Raw genomic sequence first — 23,755 nt, 5'->3', positions numbered from 1 at the left:
ACTATAGATCAGTCTATGTCATTAACCATAGATCAGTTTATAGTCTTGGTTATATATGAGTTTATAGTCTTGATTATAGATCAGTCTATAGTCTTGACTATAGATCAGTCTATAGTCTTGATTATAGATCAGTTTATAGTCTTAATTATAAATCAGTTTATAGTCTTGATTATAGATCAGTCTATAGTCTTGAGTATAGATCAGTCAATAGTATTGACTATAGATCAGTTTATAGTCTTGATTATAGATCAGTTTTTAGTATTAATTATAAATTAGTTTATAGTCTTGATTATATTTCAGTCTATAGTATTGACTATAGATTAGTCTATAGTCTTGACTATGGATCAGTCTATAGTCTTGACTATTGATCAGCCTATAGTCTTGACTATAGTTCAGTCTTTAGTCTTGACTATAGATCAATCTATAGTCTTGACTATAGTTCAAACTTTAGTCTTCACAATAGAAAGATCGTCTATAGTCTTGACTATAGTTCAGTCTTTAGTCTTGACTATAGGTCAGTGTATAGTCTTGACTATAGATCAGTCTATAGCCTTGACTATAGATCACTTTTTCTATAGATTTTTAGAAAATTGCAATAGAATCCTGCAAAAGAATTTTCTTATTGCCTTAACCAACAATTTAACCCACGGCCCTAAATATTCATATTCAACTAAACAACAACAACAAAAAGTAGGACATATCAAGCCAAATAAAAATTGGTCATTGTGCCAGAAATCTGTATGTATGAGTGACTTGAGCAGAGTCAAAGCAGCATGAACATTAAATATTCTCACAATATGCAAAACGGATGTTAAAGTAAATTTGCGTAACTGACATAGCCGTCGTTGTTGTTGTGTTTTATTACATTGTTTACAGCAAGACACCGTGAATAGAGTTAGTCGGTTGGTTGGTTGGAGGTAACTTTTTTGTTATCAACTTATGGCAATTTGTTTAGTGTTGTTATTGGTGGGTTATTGTAGTTGTTATTATTATGTTGGAATACAATACACAGGATTTATGCACATGTTGTGGTAATTAGTATACTCAGAAAAGGAGAACAAAAATGAATGTAATTTTTATTATTTGTGTTTTTTTTTTTTTTTTTTGTAGAGGTAAAATTTCTAACTATGTGTCCAAAAGTAGTTAAAGTGTTTAATTTCAGCTTTTGTTTTAAGAGTGTTGAAGAGTTGCCTTGTGTCTTTTAATAGTTGAAAGGAATATTTTTGAATATGAATTAAATTAAACTTAAATATACTTAAATGTCTTAATAACAATTTTTATTTGTTTATTTACAGAAATTCCTGTGGTGGCCTGTATTCCATTAAATGCAATCATTAAAAGAAAATTCAGAAGAATTCGGAACAAAGGATTATAACCAGGAAATACAAAACAAGTCATAGAACGAAAAGAAACATTTGAAATATGCTCAATAAGTTTATTTTAAATCAATTTGTATTCAATAAAATCAAAATAAACATGTGTAAACCGATGACTTTTAATTAAATCAAAATGTGTTGCCGTCAGTTGGGCGCAAGAAAAAATTTAGCCGAGTCTCAAACCTTTGTTAAAAAGTGAACAGTGGTACATTTTTTACAAAATTCTCGGGACTTTCGAAAAAAAATCGATCGGATCCAAAAATGGACCCGATTTTCGGATTCAGCGGGTGACCAAAACGCGTAATAGGTTTTTTCGGCTCGTTTTGAGCCGTATTTACGGAGATAAATGCAAAAAACATGAATTTTTGAGATTTTGTATGAAAACTTATTTTTGCAAGATTTTTTGGGGGCAAACGTCACTTCCGCTTTAGCAACTGACTTACCAACATGTCCACCATGTTTTTTGGCCAAAAATGCAAACATTTGTTTTCATACAAAATCTGAAAAATTCATGTTTTTTACGTTTATCTCCTAAAATACGGCTCAAAACGAGCCGAAAAAACCTATTACGCGTTTTGGTCACCCGCTGAATCCGAAAATCGGGTCCATTTTTGGATCCAATCGATTTTTTTTCGAAAGTTCTGAGAATTTTGTAAAAAACCAACCACTGTTCACTTTTTACTAAGGTTTGTGTCTTTGCTTTCTATTAGGCGCTTAAGGGAAGGCAACAGTTTTTGTTTTAAAGTTCTATTAACAAGCCGACTCAAATACTTTTTAGCTCCCTAAAATATGTGTTGGAAAATTTTTGTAAAAATTTCCAAAATGATCCCTGCTGCAATTTCTCACATTATGGGAGCCTGGTATTAAGATTTCATTTTAGAGCGATTTTTCGGCCGCAGCGTTTTTGCAAAATTATTTTTGATGACGTCATTCGTTTTGTTAAGGGTAAATGTAGATATGTCAGTGCATATTGGAGTGTTTGATATGAAAATTAAAAGAAATTAATGAATGTAGGCTTAAATTAAAGGATTTTTTAAAGGTTTTTATTAATAATGATTATTAATTGTACATAAATAATTATTAGCAATTGTTTATAAATAAATTAACTTATAAATAGTTAAAAATGTATTATTAATTTAAATTGTTATTGAAAATAAAATTAATATATCCTTTTCCCTACAGCCCCCTCCTCTAAACATCCATGGTGTATGTATGCAGGGCTTTCTTAACGCTACCATGACGTTGCATGTTTGGTGAGTTACCTGACCCCAAGTAGCCGGAAATTTGTATACCCAAGGCGTTTTCTGGTCTTGGTCAAGGCTTTCTTAAACTAGTTCGTAAAAGTGAGCTTGTAACAGATTCTACAGTTGATGCATTGGAAACACTAGGTACCATTGTGCTCATAGATACCATACTGCTCGAGCCATTGCGTCTGCCAGTATAAGGTTTGCCCTGAGCCGTCTGGTTACAGAAATGCCTTTATAAAAGAAAAGGTAATTAATGTATTATAAAATTATTTTTTTTTAAGAAAAATTTCATTCATTTTATTTCTTACCATTTTTAGTTCTTGGTTCTTTAAAGACTGGATTATTTTTATCATTGTGGCTGATGATGGTGAGGCAGCATCTATCTTTATGGGGGGATCACCAGCAGACGTATAAAGCCAATAAAAATTTATACTTAAGATAAAATAAGAAAAATCTGAAATAAAGAAAAACAAATAAACAAAAATGTTTAGTCTTTTATTCAGTTCAAGATCTAAAACAATTCCACTTCAGTTTTGGAACAATTCTCTTCAGTTCTAGTTTTTTCTAAAGACAAGAACCCTCAACTGTACAGGTCTGAAATTTTGTTTGAAAATTTTGATGAAATATAGGTCTCAGGTCCACTATGAGATCATTTTCTGGTTCAGCTTAAGCACTAATCTGACAAGACAAAATTTTGCAGCTCTAGGCCTCAAGACCCCGATAAAATACCACAAATTGCTCAAAATAAAAAATTTTCGGGAATTTTGATGAAATATTGGTCCCAGGTCCATTCTGACTTCATTTTTGGATTCAGCATGGGATTTTACCAGAAAGGTGACTTTCCAGCCAGATTCGGCCAGTAGTTTCCGAGTTTGAAGCAAAATTAAAAAAATATCTGAAATTTTGATGCATGTTGGACCTAGGACCCATTTTGCAAAAAAATTTAAAATTTATTTTTTTGTTTGCTTCAAACTCGAAAACTACTGGCCGAATCTGGCTGGAAAGTCACCTTTCTGGTAAATTCGCACGCTGAATCCGAAAATGGACTCAGAATGGACCTAGGTCCATTCCTTCATCAAAATTCCCGAAATTTTTTTAATTCGAACAATTTGTATTATTATTTTGGGATCTTAAGTCCGAGGGACACCTAAATTTGTTATTTAAGACTATAATCTATGCTGAATCTGAAAATGGTTTCAGAATTGCGCTAGGTCCAATATTTCACAAAAATTTCAGCACGGACATTTTGAACCAAATATCCCCCGAAATTTCATTTCACATCAAGATTTTTCCAATTTGTGAGGTTTTTGTCTTGGCTAGCAAAATTTTTCAATATTCAAGACAAGAACCCCCAATGTAGAGGAAATTTTGAGATAACATAAAATTTTGTGGTAGAATCGGTCTGAAATTTAGTTTGAAAATTTTGATGAAATATTGGTCTCAGGTCCACTATGAGTTCATTTTCGGGTTCAACTTAAGCAGTAATCTGGCATGTCAAAATTTAGCAGCTCTAGGCCTTAAGACCCCGATATAATACTACAAATTGCTCAAAATAAAAAATTTTCGGGAATTTTGATGAAATATTGGTCCCAGGTCCATTCTGACTTCATTTTTGGATTCAGCATGGGATTTTACCAGAAAGGTGACTTTCCAGCCAGATTCGGCCAGTAGTTTCCGAGTTTGAAGCAAAATTAAAAAAATATCAGAAATTTTGATGCATGTTGGACCTAGGACCCATTTTGCAACAAAATTTAAAATTTATTTTTTTGTTTGCTTCAAACTCGAAAACTACTGACCGAATCTGGCTGGAAAGTCACCTTTCTGGTAAATTCGCACGCTGAATCCGAAAATGGACTCAGAATGGACCTAGGTCCATTGCTTCATCAAAATTCCCGAAATTTTTTTAATTCGAACAATTTGTATTATTATTTTGGGATCATAAGTCCGAGGGACACCTAAATTTGTTATTTAAGACCATAATCTCTGCTGAATCCGAAAATGGTTTCAGAATTGAGCTAGGTCCAATAATTCATAAACATTTCAGCATAAAAATTTTGAACCAATTATCCCCCGAAATTTCATTTTACATCCAGATTTTTCCAATTTGTGGGGTTCTTGTCTTGGCTAGCAAAATTTTTCAATATTCAAGACAAGAACCCCCAATGTAGAGGAAATTTTGAGATAACATAAAATTTTGTGGTAGAATCGGTCTGAAATTTAGTTTGAAAATTTTGATGAAATATTGGTCTCAGGTCCATTATGAGTTCATTTTCGGGTTCAACTTAAGCAGTAATCTGGCATGTCAAAATTTAGCAGCTCTAGGCCTTAAGACCCCGATATAATACTACAAATTGCTCAAAATAAAAAATTTTCGGGAATTTTGATGAAATATTGGTCCCAGGTCCATTCTGACTTCATTTTTGGATTCAGCATGGGATTTTACCAGAAAGGTGACTTTCCAGCCAGATTCGGCCAGTAGTTTCCGAGTTTGAAGCAAAATTAAAAAAATATCAGAAATTTTGATGCATGTTGGACCTAGGACCCATTTTGCAACAAAATTTAAAATTTATTTTTTTGTTTGCTTCAAACTCGAAAACTACTGGCCGAATCTGGCTGGAAAGTCACCTTTCTGGTAAATTCGCACGCTGAATCCGAAAATGGACTCAGAATGGACCTAGGTCCATTGCTTCATCAAAATTCCCGAAATTTTTTTAATTCGAACAATTTGTATTATTATTTTGGGATCATAAGTCCGAGGGACACCTAAATTTGTTATTTAAGACCATAATCTCTGCTGAATCCGAAAATGGTTTCAGAATTGAGCTAGGTCCAATATTTCACAAAAATTTCAGCACGGACATTTTGAACCAAATATCCCCCGAAATTTCATTTCACATCAAGATTTTTCCAATTTGTGAGGTTTTTGTCTTGGCTAGCAAAATTTTTCAATATTCAAGACAAGAACCCCCAATGTAGAGGAAATTTTGAGATAACATAAAATTTTGTGGTAGAATCGGTCTGAAATTTAGTTTGAAAATTTTGATGAAATATTGGTCTCAGGTCCACTATGAGTTCATTTTCGGGTTCAACTTAAGCAGTAATCTGGCATGTCAAAATTTAGCAGCTCTAGGCCTTAAGACCCCGATATAATACTACAAATTGCTCAAAATAAAAAATTTTCGGGAATTTTGATGAAATATTGGTCCCAGGTCCATTCTGACTTCATTTTTGGATTCAGCATGGGATTTTACCAGAAAGGTGACTTTCCAGCCAGATTCGGCCAGTAGTTTCCGAGTTTGAAGCAAAATTAAAAAAATATCAGAAATTTTGATGCATGTTGGACCTAGGACCCATTTTGCAACAAAATTTAAAATTTATTTTTTTGTTTGCTTCAAACTCGAAAACTACTGACCGAATCTGGCTGGAAAGTCACCTTTCTGGTAAATTCGCACGCTGAATCCGAAAATGGACTCAGAATGGACCTAGGTCCATTGCTTCATCAAAATTCCCGAAATTTTTTTAATTCGAACAATTTGTATTATTATTTTGGGATCTTAAGTCCGAGGGACACCTAAATTTGTTATTTAAGACTATAATCTAAGCTGAATCCGAAAATGGTTTCAGAATTGAGCTAGGTCCAATATTTCACAAAAATTTCAGCACGGACATTTTGAACCAAATATCCCCCGAAATATCATTTCACATCAAGATTTTTCCAATTTGTGAGGTTTTAGTCTTGGCTAGCAAAATTTTTCAATATTCAAGACAAGAACCCCCAATGTAGAGGAAATTTTGAGATAACATAAAATTTTGTGGTAGAATCGGTCTGAAATTTAGTTTGAAAATTTTGATGAAATATTGGTCTCAGGTCCATTATGAGTTCATTTTCGGGTTCAACTTAAGCAGTAATCTGGCATGTCAAAATTTAGCAGCTCTAGGCCTTAAGACCCCGATATAATACTACAAATTGCTCAAAATAAAAAATTTTCGGGAATTTTGATGAAATATTGGTCCCAGGTCCATTCTGACTTCATTTTTGGATTCAGCATGGGATTTTACCAGAAAGGTGACTTTCCAGCCAGATTCGGCCAGTAGTTTCCGAGTTTGAAGCAAAATTAAAAAAATATCAGAAATTTTGATGCATGTTGGACCTAGGACCCATTTTGCAACAAAATTTAAAATTTATTTTTTTGTTTGCTTCAAACTCGAAAACTACTGGCCGAATCTGGCTGGAAAGGCACCTTTCTGGTAAATTCGCACGCTGAATCCGAAAATGGACTCAGAATGGACCTAGGTCCATTGCTTCATCAAAATTCCCGAAATTTTTTTAATTCGAACAATTTGTATTATTATTTTGGGATCATAAGTCCGAGGGACACCTAAATTTGTTATTTAAGACCATAATCTCTGCTGAATCCGAAAATGGTTTCAGAATTGAGCTAGGTCCAATAATTCATAAACATTTCAGCATAAAAATTTTGAACCAATTATCCCCCGAAATTTCATTTTACATCCAGATTTTTCCAATTTGTGGGGTTCTTGTCTTGGCTAGCAAAATTTTTCAATATTCAAGACAAGAACCCCCAATGTAGAGGAAATTTTGAGATAACATAAAATTTTGTGGTAGAATCGGTCTGAAATTTAGTTTGAAAATTTTGATGAAATATTGGTCTCAGGTCCACTATGAGTTCATTTTCGGGTTCAACTTAAGCAGTAATCTGGCATGTCAAAATTTAGCAGCTCTAGGCCTTAAGACCCCGATATAATACTACAAATTGCTCAAAATAAAAAAATTTTCGGGAATTTTGATGAAATATTGGTCCCAGGTCCATTCTGACTTCATTTTTGGATTCAGCATGGGTTTTTACCAGAAAGGTGACTTTCCAGCCAGATTCGGCCAGTAGTTTCCGAGTTTGAAGCAAAATTAAAAAAATATCAGAAATTTTGATGCATGTTAGACCTAGGACCCATTTTGCAACAAAATTTAAAATTTATTTTTTTGTTTGCTTCAAACTCGAAAACTACTGGCCGAATCTGGCTGGAAAGTCACCTTTCTGGTAAATTCGCACGCTGAATCCGAAAATGGACTCAGAATGGACCTAGGTCCATTGCTTCATCAAAATTCCCGAAATTTTTTTAATTCGAACAATTTGTATTATTATTTTGGGATCTTAAGTCCGAGGGACACCTAAATTTGTTATTTAAGACTATAATCTAAGCTGAATCCGAAAATGGTTTCAGAATTGAGCTAGGTCCAATATTTCACAAAAATTTCAGCACGGACATTTTGAACCAAATATCCCCCGAAAATTCATTTCACATCAAGATTTTTCCAATTTGTGAGGTTTTTGTCTTGGCTAGCAAAATTTTTCAATATTCAAGACAAGAACCCCCAATGTAGAGGAAATTTTGAGATAACATAAAATTTTGTGGTAGAATCGGTCTGAAATTTAGTTTGAAAATTTTGATGAAATATTGGTCTCAGGTCCACTATGAGTTCATTTTCGGGTTCAACTTAAGCAGTAATCTGGCATGTCAAAATTTAGCAGCTCTAGGCCTTAAGACCCCGATATAATACTACAAATTGCTCAAAATAAAAAATTTTCGGGAATTTTGATGAAATATTGGTCCCAGGTCCATTCTGACTTCATTTTTGGATTCAGCATGGGATTTTACCAGAAAGGTGACTTTCCAGCCAGATTCGGCCAGTAGTTTCCGAGTTTGAAGCAAAATTAAAAAAATATCAGAAATTTTGATGCATGTTGGACCTAGGACCCATTTTGCAACAAAATTTAAAATTTATTTTTTTGTTTGCTTCAAACTCGAAAACTACTGGCCGAATCTGGCTGGAAAGTCACCTTTGTGGTAAATTCGCACGCTGAATCCGAAAATGGACTCAGAATGGACCTAGGTCCATTGCTTCATCAAAATTCCCGAAATTTTTTTAATTCGAACAATTTGTATTATTATTTTGGGATCATAAGTCCGAGGGACACCTAAATTTGTTATTTAAGACCATAATCTCTGCTGAATCCGAAAATGGTTTCAGAATTGAGCTAGGTCCAATAATTCATAAACATTTCAGCATACAAATTTTGAACCAATTATCCCCCGAAATTTCATTTTACATCCAGATTTTTCCAATTTGTGGGGTTCTTGTCTTGGCTAGCAAAATTTTTCAATATTCAAGACAAGAACCCCCAATGTAGAGGAAATTTTGAGATAACATAAAATTTTGTGGTAGAATCGGTCTGAAATTTAGTTTGAAAATTTTTATGAAATATTGGTCTCAGGTCCACTATGAGTTCATTTTCTGGTTCAGCTTAAGCACTAATCTGACAAGACAAAATTTTGCAGCTCTAGGCCTCAAGACCCCGATAAAATACCACAAATTGCTCAAAATAAAAAATTATCGGGAATTTTGATGAAATATTGGTCCCAGGTCCATTCTGACTTCATTTTTGGATTCAGCATGGGATTTTACCAGAAAGGTGACTTTCCAGCCAGATTCGGCAAGTAGTTCCCGAGTTTGAAGCAAAAGTAAAAAAAGATCAGAAATTTTGAAGCATGTTGGACCTAGGACCCATTTTGCAACAAAATTTAAAATTTATTTTTTTGTTTGCTTCAAACTCGAAAACTACTGGCCGAATCTGGCTGGAAACTCACCTTTCTGGTAAATTCGCACGCTGAATCTGAAAATGGACTCAGAATGGACCTAGGTCCATTGCTTCATCAAAATTCCCGATATTTTTTAATTCGAACAATCTGTATTATTATTTCGGGATCTTAAGGCCGAGAGACACCTAAATTTGCTGTTTAAGACTATAATCTATGCTGAATCCGAAAATGGTTTCAGAATTGAGCTAGGTCCAATAATTCATAAAAATGTCAGCATACAAATTTTGAACCAATTATCCCATGAAATATAATTTTGCATCAACATTTTTCTAATTTGTGAGGTTCTAGTCTTGCCTAGCAAAATTTTTCAATAGTCAAGACAAGAACCCCCAAAAGTAGAGGAAATTTTGATGTGTGTTAGGTTTACGCTCTAATCTCTTAAACTTCTTGCAGAATAGTATCTAGAAAGAAGCCGTTTTGGTATCTAATGAAGCTTAGAAACCTGTAAAAACACACCTATCAACTTACCTCTTAATATTTAGATTTTCCCAGAATTAAACTCTTTTCATTCTGATATTTAATAAAATTATTCAATAATTTTTCTTTATTTAATATTTCAACTTAATACTAATACATTTGTAATTAATATTAACAATAACTTTGTATTTATATTTTTATTTTATTAATTAAAAGAAAATTCTAGTAAATAATAAAACAATTGCATATAAATTTCAGCTGGTTGAGAATCACTGTTTGATTCGATTAAGCTATGTATATCCATCTGTGTGTCCATGTAAACCTTGTGCACAGGCTCCAGGTCGTAATTTTCAATATAATTTGATAAAATTTGGCACATATTCTTCACTGGATCCAGTTGAAAATGGTTGAAATCTATTGATTATAGATCAATTTTGTCTTGACTATAAATCAATCTATAGTCTTGATTATAAATCAATCTATAGTCTTAACTATAGATCAATCAATAATCTTCACTATAGCTTTGACTATAGATCAATCTATAATCTTAACAATAGATCTATAGTCTTGATTATAGATCAATCTATAGTGTTGACTATAGATCAATCTTTAGTCTTGACTATAGATCAATCTGTAGTCTTGATTATAGATTAGTATACATTCTTAACTACAGATCAATATATAGTCTTAACTACAAATCAATTTATAGTCTTAACAACAGATCAATTTATAGTCTTAACTATAGATCAGTCTGTAGTCTTGACTATAGATCAATTTATAGTCTTGACTACAGATCAGTCTATTATCTTGACTATAGATCAATCTATAGTCTTGACTATATATCAATTTATAGTCCTAACTATAGATCAATCTATAGTCTTAACTATAGATCAATCTATAATCTTGACTATAGATCAACCTATAGCCTTAACAATAGATCAATTTATAGTCTTGACTATAGTCCTGACTATAGATCAATCTAAAGTCCTGACTATAGAGCAATATATGGTCTTGCCTATAGATCAATCTATAGTCTTGATTATAGATCAATCTATAGTCTTGATTATAGATCAATCTATAGTCTTGACTATAGATCAATCTATAGTCTTGACTATAGACCAATCTATAGTCTTGACTATATATCAATCTGTAGTCTTCACTATAGATCTTTCTATAGTCTTGACTATATATCAACCTGTAGTCTTCACTATAGATCTTTCTATTGTCTTGACTATGAATCTACCTACGGTCTTGACTATATATCAATCTATCTATAGTCTTGACTAAAACTCAATCTATATGGTCTTTTCTCGTCTGCTGTTAATATGGTTTTGTGTAGAGTTTTGGGGAAGTAAAAAGGGACAAACCCTTGCTTATTAAAGAAATTTGATAAGTTTTTAAAATTACTTTAGAGATCAATTGCTCTTTTCAACCTTTAATCTCATGCTTAACTGCTGACCTTATCAAACAAATTATCTCTTACACCTTTTGCTCCTTTAGAAAGTGTGTTTTGTTTTACATTAGCTTTAAGAAAACCCTAAATTTTTTTTGGAAGTTTTTGTATTTTCGACTACTTTAACTAGTTGTTTGTTAGTGTAGTTTTTCCTAATTCCTTGCTGGCTTTGTCTATTTAAGTCTATTTTTACTGTGTCATCAGTTAAAATCTAATCTAGTCATAGGGTTTTTTTGCTTTGTCTTTTACCATTTGGATTTAATTTTTGTTGTTTTTGTTTGTTTTCAGTTTTATATGCTCCTTCCTCCTCATCTCAGGTTCATAAGTTACTCTCCTGTTGTCATTTTTTGGTCTAATTATGATTAACACTTTGTTGGGAGATTTTCCTAAGAATTCATTTGAATTTTGCCTCTTTTTTGGGATGTAGGGGGTGTTGGGTCTTATAAAGAGGATGTTGTAATAGTGTTAGCTGTCGAGATTTTGCTATAAGGTAAATGACCTTAATTAATATTAATGACTTTCGTGTGCTTTGTAGTTCTTTTAGGATTTTGTTTATTTTTATCATTTAGTCTTTTAAATAAGTGCAAATTATGTGAGATAATATTAAAGATTTGGTTTGTTTTTTTTATATTTCTTTCTTAAATTTTAAAAAAATTCTTGAGTTCTAGAATTATATTAGAAATAAATGTTAATTATTTCAATTACATTTTCGAAAAATGTAAAATATCATACCTTTAAGCATAAATTCTAATACAAATCTTTCGGTTTACATAACTTCCAGGAACTCTAACCTTTAACAATATTTTACATTAAAATTATTACTAGATGTTTTAAGAGTTTTCTCTGAAATTCTAAGAAATTAAAAGTAATTTGTATTTAGGTTGTCTTCCTTTAAAAGCTATAATTAATTTTTGTTAACTTAACAAAAAACAAAAAAGCATAATTCTAAATGCTTTTAGCTACTACGAAAACTTTTAACTGTGAGATAAAAATTTATGACAAATTTAAGTAATTTTTAAATTTAAATAAAGACAAACTTAATAAATAACCTTAACATTATAAAAGAAAACACAAATATTATAAAGAAGAAAAAAAGTATAAAAAGCTAGAAAAACACATAATTTGACTTTATGCATTTCTCTACATATTTAAACAAATTTCCATTGTCACATTGTGCTAAACTTCAAGCTATTTATAACAGAGAAAATAAAAAAAAACAGCAAAAGGACAACAACAAGAGCAAGAAAAATACCATCATACTTGTGAACAAATACACAAATACAAATATTGTTGCAACAACAACAAATAGATTTTAAGGATTTATGACCATTTCAAAAACCTGGACATATTGCTAAAAGAGAACAAGAAGACTAACTCAACTTGTAGCCATTTGAATAGCCTTCAGTGGAGAGCAAAACCCTCAACCCCCCTCAAAACACACATTCTTTATTGGTATAAATTTTTTCACTAGATTGAAATGTCTATGGGATTTTGAAATATTTTTCTTCTCTTTATATTGGTTAAATTGTATCTGCTACAGAGCCGTGGGGAGAGCGGTAACAATTGTAGAAAAACTACGATGTATTGCTTGAAAAAGAAAACGTAGAACTTGACTTGTAGCTCATTGCCTTGAACTGAATAGTATTGATTAACAATTTCGATTCATATGTTGAAGAGGGGAAAAAATGAAAACTGCAAAAGACTTTATAACATTTTTTCAATTTTTCTAAAGTAAAGTACTCATATTGGTACTACTCATACTCTTTCTATATTCACCATATTTACAAGTTACATGTCTTGTTATTTGAATGAAAAAAAAAGAAGAACTAGAGAATTACTATTGGAACCAGCTATGGGACATTGTAAACTTAACATAATCCTGTTTTAGTATTAAATAACTAAATTAGACTATAGAATAGACTACACACAAGACTGTAGAATAACCTATCGACTAGACTATAGACAACACACAAGAATATAGACTAACCTATAGCCTAGACTATACACTAGACTACAGACTACACTATGGACTAGACTATATACTAGACTATAGACTAGACTAGACTATAGACTAGACTATAGACTAGACTATAGACTAGACTATAGACTAGACTATAGACTAGACTATAGACTAGACTATAGACTAGACTATAGACTAGACTATAGACTAGACTATAGACTAGACTATAGACTAGACTATAGACTAGACTATAGACTAGACTAGACTAGACTATAGACTAGACTATAGACTAGACTATAGACTAGACTATAGACTAGACTATAGACTAGACTATAGACTAGACTATAGACTAGACTAGACTATAGACTAGACTATAGACTAGACTATAGACTAGACTAGACTATAGACTAGACTAGACTATAGACTAGACTATAGACTAGACTATAGACTAGACTATAGACTAGACTATAGACTAGACTATAGACTAGACTATAGACTAGACTATAGACTAGACTATAGACTAGACTATAGACTAGACTATAGACTAGACTATAGACTAGACTATAGACTAGACTATAGACTAGACTATAGACTACACCATAGACTAGACTATAGACTAGACTATAGACTAGACTATAGACTAGATTATAGACTAGACTATAGACTAGACTATAGACTACACCATAGACTAGACTATAGACTAAACTATACACTAGACTATAGAGTAGACTAGACTATAGACTAGACTATAGACTAGACTATAGACTAGACTATAGACTAAACTATACACTAGACTATAGAGTAGACTAGACTATAGACTAGACTATAGACTACACTATAGACTACACTATAGAATAAACTATAGACTACACTATAGACTAGACTATAGACTATACTATAGACTATACCATAGACTATACTATAGACTTGACTATATACTAGACTATAGACTAGACTATAGACTAGACTATAGACTAGACTATAGACTAGACTATAGACTAGACTATAGACTAGACTATAGACTAGACTATAGACTAGACTATAGACTAGACTATAGACTAGACTATAGACTAGACTATAGACTAGACTATAGACTAGACTATAGACTAGACTATAGACTAGACTATAGACTAGACTATAGACTAGACTATAGACTAGACTATAGACTAGACTATAGACTAGACTATAGACTAGACTATAGACTAGACTATAGACTAGACTATAGACTAGACTATTGACTAGAGTATAGACTAGACTATAGACTAGACTATAGACTAGACTATAAACTAGACTATAGACTAGACTATAGACTAGACTATAGACTAGACTATAGACTAGACTATAGACTAGTCTATAGTCTAGTCTATAGTATAGTCTATAGACTAGACTAGAGACTAGACTATAGACTAGACTATACTATAGACTAGACTATACTATGGGCTAGACATTAGACTAGACTATAGACTAGACTAAAGACTAGACTATAGACTAGACAATAGACTAGACTATAGACTAGACTATAGACTAGACTATAGACTAGACTATAGACTAGACTATAGACTAGACTATAGACTAGACTATAGACTAGACTATAGACTAGACTATAGACTAGACTATAGACTAGACTATAGACTAGACTAGACTAGACTATAGACTAGACTATAGACTAGACTAGACTATAGACTAGACTATAGACTAGACTATAGACTAGACTATAGACTAGACTATAGACTAGACTATAGACTAGACTATAGACTAGACTATAGACTAGACTATAGACTAGACTATAGAATAAACTAGGCTAAAGACTAGACTATAGACTATACTATAGACTATACCATAGACTATACTATAGACTTGACTATATACTAGACTATGGACTAGACTATAGACTTGAATATACACTACACTATAAACTAGACTATAGATTAAACTATAGACTAACTCTAAATAGAAGACAAGACTACTTAACAAGAGCTTATAAGCTAGAAAATGTACCGAAAATGTCAATGGCTAAACAATTTTACAATACTGAAGTATCCATCCTCGTTAAGAGCCTAAAAAATACAACAAATAAAAAATATAAGGACAACAATCCAGCCCAGCATGTAACAGCTGAAATAATGTAAACATGCAATGATTTCTCCACTACGTATGAGTGTTTTTATTTACATTGTGTAAAAAAATACAAATGTTTGTTTATGTGTTTGACACTTTGTGTTTTTTAGTGTTTTCCTTTTTTTTTTTTGCTGACTGTAAATTTCCCAGTTGCGACAATCATTTTCTGAAAATAAAAAAACAAACAGAGCAAACAACCAACAACACTACTGTAGAATATTTTTAAAGCATATATTAAGGCATTTGGTTAAAAAACAAAAACTACAGAGAAAGAAACCAAAACAAAATGCAGAGACAACAAAAACAATGTGAAAACTACATGTGTTGCCAAATTGTTAAATTAGAAAAAAATTGCAAATGCAGTGCAGCCACGAAAGCAATAACAAAAACAACGAATATAATTGCAAACAGTAGAAAATATAAATAATATAAACAAAAAACAAACAGCAACAGGAAAAAAGACAACAAGTATTTTCTATGGTTTAAAAGACAATAAAGGGGTGGTTTCCATAATTCAAGAAAAGCATAAAATTAACGAAATTTGTTATTAAATTAAACAAATAATTAAAAAAATCTGTAATTTCAAAAAGTTTGACAAAAAAAGTTTATTTTAAATAAAAACGTTCGAATTATAGACATTGCAAACATTATACTTTCCACGGATTGCCCCATATGTAAGTTTTTGTCTCGCTCTATGGATAATTGTGTTTATTCTATCACTTTATTTATTTTTTCGTTAATTTGTTTCTCGTTGAGACAGAGATACAAGAAAAAACAGCGTAGAATTAAATGAAATGAAAATACCATTTCAAGACAAGCATAAAGAAAAAGAAAAATACCGAATCAAATGACTCTACATGAAATATATAATATATATTTTTCTGAAAAAAAAAAACTTGAAAGTAAAATAAAAATGAAAGTACATTTGGCAGTTACGGTTAATTGTTTGACAGAAGGCCAGCAAGAGAGAAAGAACGAAAACATGTTAAAGATTAATTTCTTACAATAAATAAACTCTGGTTAATAAAACTCGATTTAAAGAAAGTTTAGTTAACGAAAGTGTTGCCAATTTCTACCATTTACCTTCAAATCATGTTAAAAAAAACGCTAGAAACCGTACACTAGAGTATAAACTAAACTATAGACTAGACTATAGACTAGACTATAGACTAAGACTATAGACTAGACTATAGACTAGACTATAGACTAGACTATAGACTAGACTAGATAGCTATAGACTAGACTATAGACTAGACTATAGACTAGACTATAGACTAGACTAGTAGACTAGACTATAGACTAGACTATAGACTAGACTATAGACTAGACTATAGACTAGACTATAGACTAGACTATAGACTAGACTATAGACTAGACTATAGACTAGACTATAGACTAGACTATAGACTAGACTATAGACTAGACTATAGACTAGACTATAGACTAGACTATAGACTAGACTATAGACTAGACTATAGACTAGGACTATAGACTAGACTATAGACTAGACTATAGACTAGACTATAGACTAGACTATAGACTAGACTATAGACTAGACTATAGACTAGACTATAGACTAGACTATAGACTAGACTATAGACTAGACTATAGACTAGGACTATAGACTAGACATATAGACTAGACTATAGACTAGACTATAGACTAGACTATAGACTAGACTATAGACTAGACTATAGACTAGACTATAGACTAGACTATAGACTAGACTATAGACTAGACTATAGACTAGACTATAGACTAGACTATAGACTAGACTAGACTATAGACTAGACTATAGACTAGACTATAGACTAGACTATAGACTAGACTATAGACTAGACTATAGACTAGACTATAGACTAGACTATAGACTAGACTATAGACTAGACTATAGATTAGACTATAGACTAGACTATAGACTAGACTATAGACTAGACTAGACTAGACTATAGACTAGACTATAGATTAGACTATAAACTAGACTAGACTATAGATTAGACTATAAACTAGACTATAGACTAGACTATAGACTAGACTATAGACTAGTCTATAGACTAGGCTGTAGACTAGACTATAGACTAAGCTGTAGACTTGACTATAGACTAGACTAGACTATAGACTAGACTGTAGACTTGACTATAGACTAGACTATAGACTAAAGACTAGACTAGACTTTAGATTCGACTATAGACTAGATTATAGACTAGACTATTGGCAATAAATAAACCCAAAGTTAAACCATGATTAAGTTCTTTGTGGTTTTAAGTATAAATTAAACAATGGGTGATACTCTCTGTTCGTTTAAATAATGCTAGATTAAACTATCTGTAACTAACCAATTCTTTATAGATGACAATTTAAACCTGTAGAATATATATATTTATACATTTTTGCATTTACATTTGAAAAAAGAGTTATTTTTAATCCAACATCCATTGTTCGTTTGGCACCACCACCCCCTAAAGGCTTAACATGTCAATGCAAACTTTGATTTTTTTTCAAATTGTAGTATTTTTTCACTTCCGGTGTCTACCAACGCAACATTTCTAACTTGTTTATATATTTTATATTCCCAAAAAAAAAGAAAGAAAAAATAATATATGAATATCCAACATTTTCTTCATGTTTATATATTTGTATATTTTATATTGAAACTTACAAGGCTAACAAACCCCAATGTCAGTATAGAAATACATATAACAATGTACTACTAGTACACCTGGCCAATGCGCAAAATAGCAAAAAAAACAAAATCCAAATAGAAAGAAGGAAAACACATGAAACAATCGACACTGCTTTCAAACTGACACTTTGGCCCAACGACAGGCAGGTTTAATAGCCAGAGGCTTCTAAACTCATACTCCTAATAAATTCTATTCCATTACAACTACCTTTACCACACACACATACGTACATACATATGTATGTAAATAGTTTTGGACTCACTCAGTCTTCAGGTTAAAAAGGCTCAACAAAAAGCAAAAAAGAGTAGGTATTTATTGCTGTGAGAGTATTTTCTAGCTAAACTCATCATAATAACATAACAAGAGGGATAAACAAAGGACATACAGGAGGTATTTTTTATACTAGTAAACGCTCTGTGTGTATTCCAAAAACAAACAATAGCAAAAAAACCTAAAGGCTACGGAGAAGGTTATACAGCAACCTGTTACAAGGCTAAACATAAACATATCAACAAATTAAAATTCCCCGTTTTTTTTATACAGAAATTTATTTTTTTTAACAATCCTTATAACAGAAATCTATTCAAAGATTTATGTATTTAATTTGTGTAAATTTTATTTCGTTTTAGAATTTCTTACCAAGAATTGAATTAAAATTACAATTATTTCTTCGGAAAATACTTTCTGTTTTTCTTAAGCATGAATAACAATTCCTTTTTTTATATTGACCCAGGATAATTTGTTTTGCTTGCAGACAAAATAATTACTGCTAAAAGCTTTCACAGGCTAGAGAACGAGAGAGTTGTTTGTAATAAAGAAGAGAGGTAAACGAGATTATTGTTTAAGAACTCTCATCTGGGGTAAATTTAACTATGGAAAACTCTTATACGAAAAGATGGTTTAATGTGACCAGATACACTAAAAGAAAATTTGAAAAACAGGAATATTTTGCGATTCTTTGTAAAGGGTCTACTAGACCTAGACTAAACTAGACAAAAGACTAGACTACAGACTAGGCTATAGACTAGACTATATAATAGACTATAGACTAGATTATAGACTAGACTATACACCAGACTATAGACTAGACTATAGACTATACTATAGACTATACTATAGACTACACTATAGACTAGACTATAAACTAGACTATAGTTCATTTTTAGACTAGGCTATAAACTATACTATAGACTAGACTACAGACTAGACTATAGACTAGACTATAGACTAGACTATAGACTATACTATAGACTAGACTATAGACTAGACTATAGACTATACTATAGACTAGACTATAGACTATACTATAGACGATACTATAGACTAGACTATAGACTAGACTATAGACTAGACTATAGACTAGACTATAGACTATACTATAGACTATACTATAGACTAGACTATAGACTAGACTATAGACTAGACTATAGACTAGACTATAGACTAGACTATAGACTAGACTATAGACTATACCATAGACTAGACTATAGACTAGACTATAGACTATACTATAGACTATACTATAGACTATACTATAGACTATACTATAGACTATACTATAGACTATACTATAGAATATACTATAGACTAGACAATAGACTAGACTATAGACTAGACAATAGATTAGACTATAGACTAGGCTTTAGACTAGGCTATAAACTATACTATAGACTAGACTACAGACTAGACTACAGACTAGACTATAGACTAGACTATAGACTAGACTATAGACTAGACTATAGACTAGACTATAGACTAGACTATAGACTAGACTATAGACTACACTATAGACTACACTATAGACTACACTATAGACTACACTATAGACTACACTATAGACTACACTATAGACTACACTATAGACTACACTATAGACTACACTATAGACTACACTATAGACTACACTATAGACTACACTATAGACTACACTATAGACTAGACTATAAACTAGACTATAGTTCATTTTTAGACTAGGCTATGAACTATACTATAGACTAGACTACAGACTAGACTATAGACTAGACTATAGACTAGACTACAGACTAGACTATAGACTAGGTTATAGACTAGACTAGACTATAGACTAGACTATAGACTACACTATAGACTACACTATAGACTAGACTATAAACTAGACTATAGTTCTTTTTTTAAGTACATTATCCAAACTACAGTATAGACTATACTATAGGCTAGACTATAGACTACAATTTAGACAAGACTATAGAATAGACTATATACTAGACTATAGATTGTATTCTAGATTAGACTATAGAATAGACTATATACTAGACTATAGATTATACTCTAGATTAGACTGTAGTTCAAACTGTGGACTATACTATATTTCAGAATATAATCTAGTCTATAGTCCAAACTATAGTCATAACTATAGACTACATTATAGACTAGACTACAGCCCAAACTATTGACCACTTTTTAGTGCTGATTATAGTCCAAATTAAAAAAGTAAACTTTACTTAGTCCAGACTACGTCTATACTCTACAGTAAAAATTATTCAATAGTTATCTATCAGAACTATAGTCTGGACTATGATCTATGTGAACATGATTCCAAAGTACACCCCTGTACCGAAACAAGATTAGAGTCCACACTATAGACACGTTTTCCTACAAACAATTTGTCTATCTTATTAACAAGCTTTGATGTCATCATTCCCAATAGCAATTGAATAATAATATTATTATCATCATCGAGCGGGTCATTTAAAATTCTTTCTAAGTAGTCTAATATTCTCCTTTTTAGCTGATGTATTTTATAAAAACAATTTAAACACGTTTATTGTCTTCTACATGTTTTCTTTGTTTTAACAAACATGTCAAAAACTCAATCCGTTTGTTATTCCTAACACTTAAAATTATATTTATTTCTTTGGTAGATATTTACGAAACCCCTTTAGAAATATATAACAGAAAAAGAGAAAAAGAGAAACAGAAAACAAAACTGAAATTATAACATGAATTTAAATAAATAACAAAAATTTGTATATTTATTATTAATTTCAAATGTCACTTGTTGTAGTAGTTCAATCCAGCAGCAACATTATTAGTGATCCATACAAATCTTTTGACTTTGACAACGAAAAACCTCAAAATGCTTTTTTCGTTTTTTTTTTTTTTTTAAGAAACAGGTTCAAGGTACAATGGGGTTTTGGATGAAATTAATTTAAAAAATTTTAATTTAAAGATTTATATGCAATTTTAATGGTATAATTTTTATTTTTTATAATAAATGAAATTTGAATAAGTTTTTTTATTTAAACGAAAAATTATATAAAAATAAACTAGTACATAATTAATAAACATAAATTGTTAGTTAGCAGAGCAATTATGGCAGAGGGGCAATTTATAGAGTATTAATTAGTATTAGTATTAATATTTTTTTTTATTACTTATTAATAATATACCGTTATGTGAAAGAAATCAAGTTAGAAATTTTGAAAATCTTGAGATAAAAAGCAGAGCTGGATTATTAAGATTTTAAGTTGGACTCTCTTGTGCTGAATTTTTTAGTCTATAGTCTAGTCTCTAGCCTAGTCTATAGTCTAGTCTATGGTCTAGTCTATAGTCTAGCCTATAGTCTAGTCTATAGTCTAGTCTATAGTCTAGTCTATAGTCTAGTCTAGTCTAGTCTATAGTCTAGTCTATAGTCTAGTCTATAGTCTAGTCTATGGTCTAGTCTATAGTCTAGTCTATAGTCTAGTCTATAGTCTAGTCTATAGTCTAGTCTATAGTCTAGTCTATAGTCTAGTCTATAGTCTAGTCTATAGTCTAGTCTATAGTCTAGTCTATAGTCTAGTCTATAGTCTAGTCTATAGTCTAGTCTATAGTCTAGTCTATAGTCTAGTCTATAGTCTAGTCTATAGTCTAGTCTATAGTCTAGTCTATAGTCTAGTCTATAGTCTAGTCTATAGTCTAGTCTATAGTCTAGTCTATAGTCTAGTCTATAGTCTAGTCTATAGTCTAGTCTATAGTCTAGTCTATAGTCTAGTCTATAGTCTAGTCTATAGTCTAGTCTACAGTCTAGTCTATAGTCTAGTCTATAGTCTAGTCTATAGTCTAGTCTATAGTCTAGTCTATAGTCTAGTCTATAGTCTGATCTATAGTCTAGTCTATAGTCTAGTCTATAGTCTGATCTATAGTCTAGTCTATAGTCTAGTCTATAGTCTAGTCTATAGTCTAGTCTATAGTCTAGTCTATAGTCTAGTCTATAGTCTAGTCTATAGTCTAGTCTATAGTCTAGTCTATAGTCTAGTCTATAGTCTAGTCTATAGTCTAGTCTATAGTCTAGTCTATAGTCTAGTCTATAGTCTAGTCTATAGTCTAGTCTATAGTCTAGTCTATAGTCTAGTCTATAGTCTAGTCTATAGTCTAGTCTATAGTCTAGTCTATAGTCTAGTCTATAGTCTAGTCTATAGTCTAGTCTATAGTCTAGTCTATAGTCTAGTCTATAGTCTAGTCATAGTCTAGTCTATAGTCTAGTCTATAGTCTAGTCTTATAGTCTAGTCTATAGTCTAGTCTATAGTCTAGTCTATAGTCTAGTCTATAGTCTAGTCTATAGTCTAGTCTATAGGTCTAGTCTATAGTCTAGTCTATCGTCTAGTCTATAGTCTAGTCTATAGTCTAGTCTATAGTCTGTATAGTCTAGTCTATAGTCTAGTCTATAGTCTCGTCTATAGTCTAGTCTATAGTCTAGTCTATAGTCTAGTCTATAGTCTAGTCTATAGTCTAGTCTATAGTCTAGTCTATAGTCTAGTCTATAGTTTAGTCTATAGTCTAGCTATAGTCTAGTCTATAGTCTAGTCTATAGTCTAGTCTATAGTCTAGTCTATAGTCTAGTCTATAGTCTAGTCTATAGTCTAGTCTATAGTCTAGTCTATAGTCTAGTCTATAGTCTCGTCTATAGTCTAGTCTTATAGTATAGTAGTCTATAGTCTAGTCTATAGTCTAGTCTATAGTCTAGTCTATAGTCTAGTCTATAGTCTAGTCTATAGTCTAGTCTATAGTCTAGTCTATAGTCTAGTCTATAGTCTAGTCTATAGTCTAGTCTATAGTCTAGTCTATAGTCTAGTCTATAGTCTAGTCTATAGTCTAGTCTATAGTCTAGTCTATAGTCTAGTCTATAGTCTAGTCTATAGTCTAGTCTATAGTCTAGTCTATAGTCTAGTCTATAGTCTAGTCTATAGTCTAGTCTATAGTCTAGTCTATAGTCTAGTCTATAGTCTAGTCTATAGTCTAGTCTATAGTCTAGTCTATAGTCTAGTCTATAGTCTAGTCTATAGTCTAGTCTATAGTCTAGTCTATAGTCTAGTCTATAGTCTAGTCTATAGTCTAGTCTATAGTCTAGTCTATAGTCTAGTCTATAGTCTAGTCTATAGTCTAGTCTATAGTCTAGTCTATAGTCTAGTCTATAGTCTAGTCTATAGTCTAGTCTATAGTCTAGTCTAGTCTATAGTCTAGTCTATAGTCTAGTCTATAGTCTAGTCTTAGTCTAGTCTATAGTCTAGTCTATAGTCTAGTCATAGTCTAGTCTATAGTCTAGTCTATAGTCTAGTCTATAGTCTAGTCTATAGTCTAGTCTATAGTCTAGTCTATAGTCTAGTCTATAGTCTTAGTCTATAGTCTAGTCTATAGTCTAGTCTATAGTCTAGTATCTATAGTCTAGTCTATAGTCTAGTCTATAGTTAGTCTATAGTCTAGTCTATAGTCTAGTCTACTAGTCTAGTCCTAGTCTAGTCTAGTCTAGTCTGTAGTCTAGTCTATAGTCTAGTCTAGTCTATAGTCTAGTCTATAGTCTAGT

At 31.6% G+C, this 23,755-nt stretch overlaps 1 long non-coding RNA gene across 1 annotated transcript in view; it reads left to right on the top strand.

Moving 5' to 3' along the window:
- The window catches only part of LOC119606676, a 40,921-nt gene extending 39,436 nt beyond the window's left edge, over nucleotides 1–1,485 (top strand). Inside the window, exon 2 of the long non-coding RNA XR_005231675.1 lies at nucleotides 1,296–1,485. This is a non-coding gene — a long non-coding RNA (uncharacterized LOC119606676). The remainder of the gene's footprint in view (nucleotides 1–1,295) is intronic.
- Nucleotides 1,486–23,755: the final 22,270 nt, after the last annotated feature.

This window comes from Lucilia sericata, unplaced genomic scaffold, assembly GCF_015586225.1.
Source record: "Lucilia sericata isolate MDLA Ls3-8-SP2 unplaced genomic scaffold, ASM1558622v1 Contig000017F_arrow, whole genome shotgun sequence".
Taxonomy (NCBI): domain Eukaryota; kingdom Metazoa; phylum Arthropoda; class Insecta; order Diptera; family Calliphoridae; genus Lucilia; species Lucilia sericata.
This window is presented reverse-complemented; position numbering and strand designations above follow the sequence as displayed.